The sequence below is a fragment of the Tachypleus tridentatus genome, chromosome 13, assembly GCF_004210375.1.
Source record: "Tachypleus tridentatus isolate NWPU-2018 chromosome 13, ASM421037v1, whole genome shotgun sequence".
NCBI classification, from domain to species: domain Eukaryota; kingdom Metazoa; phylum Arthropoda; class Merostomata; order Xiphosura; family Limulidae; genus Tachypleus; species Tachypleus tridentatus.
The window spans coordinates 170,573,832-170,580,820 of record NC_134837.1 but is presented as its reverse complement, the minus strand read 5'-3'; the positions used below and the strand labels follow the sequence as shown (position 1 = coordinate 170,580,820).

The 6,989-nt window shown below is 33.0% G+C and overlaps 1 pseudogene across 1 annotated transcript; it reads right to left on the bottom strand.

The window, feature by feature from the left end:
- Window positions 1-2,822: 2,822 nt before the first annotated feature.
- LOC143239096 (myosin-10-like) lies at window positions 2,823-5,511 on the bottom strand (annotated as a pseudogene). The gene is made up of 2 exons (XR_013021021.1): window positions 4,608-5,511; window positions 2,823-3,534 (listed from the first exon to the last, which is right to left on the bottom strand). The product of XR_013021021.1 is annotated as a myosin-10-like (transcript).
- Between the last annotated feature and the right edge of the window lie 1,478 nt (window positions 5,512-6,989).

Genomic DNA, 6,989 nt, shown 5'->3' with positions numbered 1-6,989 from the left:
AAGGTTTCTATTAGGTCATCCCTTAAGTAATGTCCGATCTTAGGTTCAGAAAATGAGAAAGGATTTCAAACGCTTTTAATTTTATTTAATCAATAATGTATGTTCCATAATTGTTAATTACTTGCCACCAACGATTCAGAAGCTTTTGAATGCCACTCCTATAAAATCCTTGGGGTTTGGAGGAAAAGAATGTAGAGTGAGAAGTTTTGATATCTTCATGTGTTTCAAGCTCTTTTTCATCAAAATAGATCTGCAAACTTCGAAAATTATGATAATTAGATGTGACAAGGTTTGGAGAATAAGGAAGATGTGGAAGTTTTCCCAATCTAGCTGTCCAATCTTTGCAGATGTGATCCTTGCTGTATGGGGCCGTGCATTATCCTGGTGTAACACAACACCTTTACGATAGAGCAAAGCAGGCCTCTTTCTCTCAGTGCAACATTCAAGCGCTCTAACTATTGACAGTTGAAGTCTGATGTAATCGTTACATTGAGTAGCAGCAACTTAAAGTGGATCACATCAACAATATCCCACCAAACGCTTAGCAAGACCTTCCCATAGTGGAGGTCCATTTTGGGCTGTGCTTTAGCCAGTTTACCTGCACTGAGCCATTGTCTGTGGCGCTTAATATTTTTACAAAATATCAATTTTCAACTAACCTGCCCAAAGAGGGTGAATTACGTTCACGAGAGTGCACAAAAGTACAAATGTCCACTCTTGCTCTAAGGTTGGCTTCTGTAAAATCATGGAGAACCCATTTTCGAAATTTTGACGCCTTTCCAAGCTGTTGCAAATGACGGCGAACTGTTGAATGGGTTGAATTAAGCTTCTGCACTATTTCTTCAACTGTTACAGCACAATCTTCATCAACTGCAGCTAGCAGCAAGTCGTCATTAAACTCAACAGGGCGACCTGAACGTGGCGCATAACTTAAGTTGTAGTCACCTGATCTGAACTTCTGAAACCACCTTTGACATTTTCTTTCATTGAAGGACTCCGAACCATAAAGACCTTGAATGTTTCGTGTAGTTTCTGCTACACTGTTGCCTTTTTTAAACTCATAAAACATTATATGCCTAATGTGCTCCTGAGACACATCCATCTTCATAAAGATTTATTTGATTAATGATCTGTAAAAGTGGAGTTAGGTTAGTTTATTTTATTTGTCTGAACATTTTTATACACGTCCTACTACATATTTTAGTCATTAAAGCCTTCTACAAAGACAGAAATAATGATACACTTTCTGTATTAAATTTTCGGACATTACTTATGGAATGACCTGATATTTCAGTTACTATGAATGCGAGTTTCATTACTTCATTAGTAGATATTAATAGTTTTGTTGTTGTTGTTTTTCAGTCCAATACAAATAATATATTTCAATCTTCTCAATATATGTAAGTGCTAGTGTGTATAATTCGAACAACATGTAATCCAAGAAATTTTGGTAATCGGAAGGTATTATCTTCAAGTTTTAACAACTTCCCGACAAATTGACATCATAATAATCCACTACTGTATTCTTTTTGTACAATCTTCAAAAAAATAGTTTAATTTTAAGTTTACATAGCAAACAGTTTGCCAGTTGTTTTTCAAGTGAAAAACAATTTTGAAAATAAAATTTTATTTACTAGCAATATTTTATTCATCCAAATGTTTTGGTTTGTTTTGAATTTCGCGCAAAGCTACAGGAGAGCTATCTACACTAGCCGTCCCTAATTTAGTAGTGTAAGACTAGAGGGAAGGCAGCTAGTCATCAGCACCCACTGCCAACTCTTGGGCTACTATTGTACCAACGAATAATGGGATTACGTTACATTATAACACCCCCACGGCTGAAAGGGCGAGCATGTTTGATGTGACGGGGATTCGAACTCTCGACCCTCAGATTAAGAGTAGAGTGCCTTAACCACCTGGCCATGTCGGGCCTTATGCAAATGTGATACTCAATATAAATAAAACAAGAACAAAAACAGCAATAAGAATTTTTCAGACCACATAAATATCACATTCCAATAGAAAAAAAAAAAACTGAATGGAAAAATAATTCGCAGTTTCCACGAATCAAAAACCTAGTAAATATATCGTGAAAAACCCAAAAATCTACACAAACAAACACGCATTTTGTCAACATTTACGAAACTGTTTTAACTTTATTTTGTTATTATAACTCATAAAACCGTTTTCAATTCGTTTACTTACACAAAATGCGTTTTCTGGTTATCCGATTTAGGCACACCAAAGTTCCGACTTTTTTCTTTATTTATAAGTGGCCTTTTACCTTTTTGTGCTATCTTTGAAAAATGATATTTTCGGTGTTTATTACTTTAATTTAAATTGCGGTGAATATGATAACCTGTAATGAGGAAAAGTGATAATATCCATACCAGCTATCCAGAGATATATTAATATGAAAAACATTAGACAATTTATTGATAATACAAACATACATTTTACTAAGCACATATAAAGATCACTAACAGTAGAAAGAAATATTAAAACTAACACTGACAAAACCAAGTCAACTTGGGTTTGATTAATTAAAACTAAAAAATAAAGATATTTAACACTAGAACTTTATCACTTTAGCCCTCGTTATTTGAAAGGTTTTGGGTGGGATTTAATCATGCATTATGATTTACTGTTTTCATATAATGGCTTGACGCACTATGACGATAAATGATAGAAAAATATCATATACAGTTTATACAAGCGATTGCCTAACCAGTGTGTTATAAAATGTAAAAGGTATATGAATCACAAATGAGGATATAATTTCACTCTAAATTAAGAAATAATAATTAACACTTGAAACTGGTGTTTAGTTTTACTTTTATTGTTAAATAACAATAAGTTTCTTTTTACTTTGTACTGATATTTCAGACACTTTTACTGATGAGGTAACTCACCAAACGTTTCTAGTCTGATATATATTATCATATGCAGCTGATATTTTTAAAGTATACAATTTGATTACTGATAAAAATAGTTAGTAAACGTAGTTCATAGGCCCTAAGGTTGAAAATACAATTAATTTATTATTCTGTTTGAAAAACCCAGTATAAAATATAATGCTTAACAAACATATAGAGTAGAAATAGGGAACGGTACAGGTACTACATAAACAACAACACATAACAGCTGTGAATTATATGACACATAACACCTGCTGGAAATATACACAACAGAATGTTTTTGTAACAAGTCCATAACCACGTATACCGAATTCTTTAATCACACTAATTCACCAAAGTTTCAAAGCTTCCCGGTTGGTAAATATTATTAATTTAAAACTTTTTCTAATTTCATAATAATGACATTTTCTGAGTACTTCTAGTGGTACTTCTCAAGGTGAAAGGCTTGTTCCATTTTGAATACTTGTTTCTTTGTTATTAGTTTAAGCAGAAAGATACACAATGAGCCGTGTGCTCTTCCCACCACGGTTATCGAAATCCAGTTTCTAGAGTTGTAAGTCTAAAGGCATACTGCTACACAACTGGTGTACTGTGAATACTTTAACAGCTAATATTACTACAAATAAAAATAATACAGTTTTGTTTACCAAATCTCTTACTATAGTAAGGTATTTACAGCGAACAACAACAACAAAGACATTAAAAATCTTATAACGTTCAATTGAAGTTAATTAAACAATTTTCTCGAGGAAGAGAATTCCTGAAAATGAATAACCATCAGGATTTGCTTGTTATTATTCATACCTCTGTCAGTATTGGTCACCATGCACAAACTTCTGCAATCCAGCTGTTCGCAGATGACGTCATACTCAGATGGCAGATCTGAGTGAGTGAGTGAGTGAGTGTGTGTGTGTGTGTGTGGTTTCACGATTTTTTTACTGCAAATAGTTTGATAAAATACATGTTTAACAAATATGTAAACACATACAATGTGTGTTTTGTTATCAACACATTTCTAAAATCTTTAAGAATATATCTCGAGTCGGTCAGTAAACATGCTTCTTTTGAATGACACATCTCGGTCACACCCAAATGATTTATTTTTGTACTATGACGAGAGAAACGTTGGTGTATATCCATGACAAATGTGATATAGCTGTCTCAAAATTTCGATTTTATTCAAGTACTACATATTTTACTTCAAACTCGTATCAATAACCAAGAATTATGTGTAACAGATTAAACGAGACTGGAGATTTTATAAATACTACTTTGAAAAGGAATACCAAACCCAAGTTAAAATAACGGGTAACAACTTCAGAAAAAATAACTACGTTTCATAATGTCCTGTTACCTTAAGACACTGTAATTACAACATAAGTAAATCTCCTTTATTTGTTTCTGAAGATTATTTTAATGGTATTGCTATCAATAAAGAAACTACCAGCTACAAATATCTAAGTTCTACAATTAATATATAAAAGACGTTAATCATTTATAATTTATCAAATACCAAGAACACGTCAGATAATTATATATTCACTAGTAGCATTTACTTTTAACTACTTTTTTGCTGTATAAAAATAATATGCTAACGCTTGATTGAAAAAAAAACAAAAACGAAATAACGATTTGATATTATAACTTATGTGATGAAATTCTGCAAACTCAAAAGGGTTCGATACTCACATAAATTAATCCGGAAAAGTATCGATCCTTCAAGTTATGCAAGACAGAAGCTTCGTTCAAACAAGTAAGTTCGGCCATATCTTCAACTTTATTAAATTTTGGTGGATTCACCCTTTGGACATCGTCTTTGCTCACTAGACATCTTTTACTCGTTTCTACAATTTCTACTTCTAATTCTTCACCGCGGTCCTCTTTACACTGGCCGCTATAAACCCATGAATTTCGTGGGGCACCCATACCAGCTTCTTGGCTGCCCACTGGGCTTGAACAGCAGGGTCACTGACGCCGATATTTCGATCTACTACTAAGTATCTTAACTCGGGGTCACTACTTAAATCAATGGCAGTCTGATCAGCCATGTTTTCAGTTGTTTATATCTGAGGTTGGTGCACAGTATTGGTAGTGACAGAAGATAAATAAAAAAGGAGATTGTTAACGTTATAGATATTCCTTTTTGAAGAGTTGTTAGGCCTAATGTGCTTCACTTACGTTTCGACGACTTGCAAATGACAACAAATCTATAAATTTGCCGAGAAAATCAGAATGATGCTTTTGAATAATTTCGCAGCTCTTTAAAAATGTATATTTACATAAAGAGTTACCTAAGTGTGAAAAGCCGGCTTAGAGATGTACAAATAGCGACTAACGTCCACGCGTTCTCGCCTAACCGTTGATTCCTCCTAAGCATCCTACAGTCTTTTACCGGCTTGTTATTTTTCGTTGAGTCACGTGACAACAAGGCTCCACTGAACTGTGTGCTTCTCCCCTCTTCCTTTCTATGAGTCACGCAGCAAATTATATATACAAACACATTCAGGTTCGACCTCGTTGTCAGGTGTAAGAAATTATTCGTTCTTTGACTGAGCTGTGACTTTTTCGTTCATAAGTTTCATACTTAGGTCATTCATTAGGTTCCCATGTAATCACAACTAAAACTACAAAACTCTTGATATATACGTGTGTAAAACTCATTTAAAAAATAATTAGTAAATCAGTGTTTGAATTAACAAGCCATTTGTTTTTCATTAAATTAATACTCTGACTTAATTAATCTTAATAGTTTGTTAACGTGGTTTAAGTATTGTATTTTTAGGCTCTAATTTAATTAGTTCTATATTTGTTTATGAATTGGGCTAATAAATACAAAGAAAAGATCAATTTATAATACTGTACATCGCACAAGCTTTAATGATTAACCCCACCCTGGGTATCGCTACCACTGGGGGACAGAGCACAGACTGCCCATTGTGTAGCTTTGTGCTTAATTCCAAACAGTAATTTTATGAGTTTTATTCATTGTTATTCTCCAGTCATTCAGCGCTAATCATAATATTTTCATGTATAAATGAAACAAGAATGTTTTAATTAAGATATTCTTCTTAACTTAACACAAAATAAAGCTGTGTCAAATTCAGTACAGCCCTACTTATAGAAAAACGTCTTTAAGACCAGTTTGTTGGATAACAAATCAACAACAAAACGAGCCCAAAAACTTAGGGAATCGTATTGACATACGATTTAGTATAAGCAGCTGTGTTATAGCTCAGGTTATGATGCAATAATTTGTTGTATAGGATGGCGCCATTTCCTGAACACAAGTTACGAAACCGGAAGTTAAGATCCTAGGGAAGAGAAATTAAGGGAAAAGGCAGGTGCTACATTAGATTAAATGTCTAACAAAATCGTACATGGTATGCCATCCGCTATTTAAATCTGTTTTATAGATTAACGTTCAAGTTGTTTAGTAAGCATTTAAATGTTAAGATTATTTAAAAAATAAGAATATCACATTTTTATCCGAAGACTAAACATCATATTTTGTTTACATTGCTAACTATATCATTGTGATATACTAAGCTAATGTATAAAAGGTGGTTATTTTAAATACAAATAACAGCATCTGCTTTCAATTTAACATATTTTTTCTACATAATATTACAAAAGAATAGACTTATCTTCAAAATTCCAAAAGTACTGAGATTACTGAGAAAAACTGGGAAAATACAAGTCAAAATGTCTGGCGCCAGTATTATTTTTTGTTAAATAGTTTCACTGACTGCAAGGCTTGCTATTTATAGGAAATGTTTACAGTAAAACGCTAATTAAAACTGAGTATTTTCATTTAACAGCGTCTGAGACTCGTACAACGTGAATGTCTTTTTTTTTTCTTCTGTCATTTTATACTATTGCCATCTAGTGGGCAATATTGATAAGTAAATAAATATATTATGAGGTAACTTTGTAGCTACACTGCTGGCCAAAATCTTAAGGCCAATGAACATAAAGAAAAAAAATATGCATTTTGCGTTCTTAGACTCAACCAATTAGTTGATAAGAGCTTCGAAAGATGATAATAAGAAAAGAAAAAATGAAAAAAAAAAC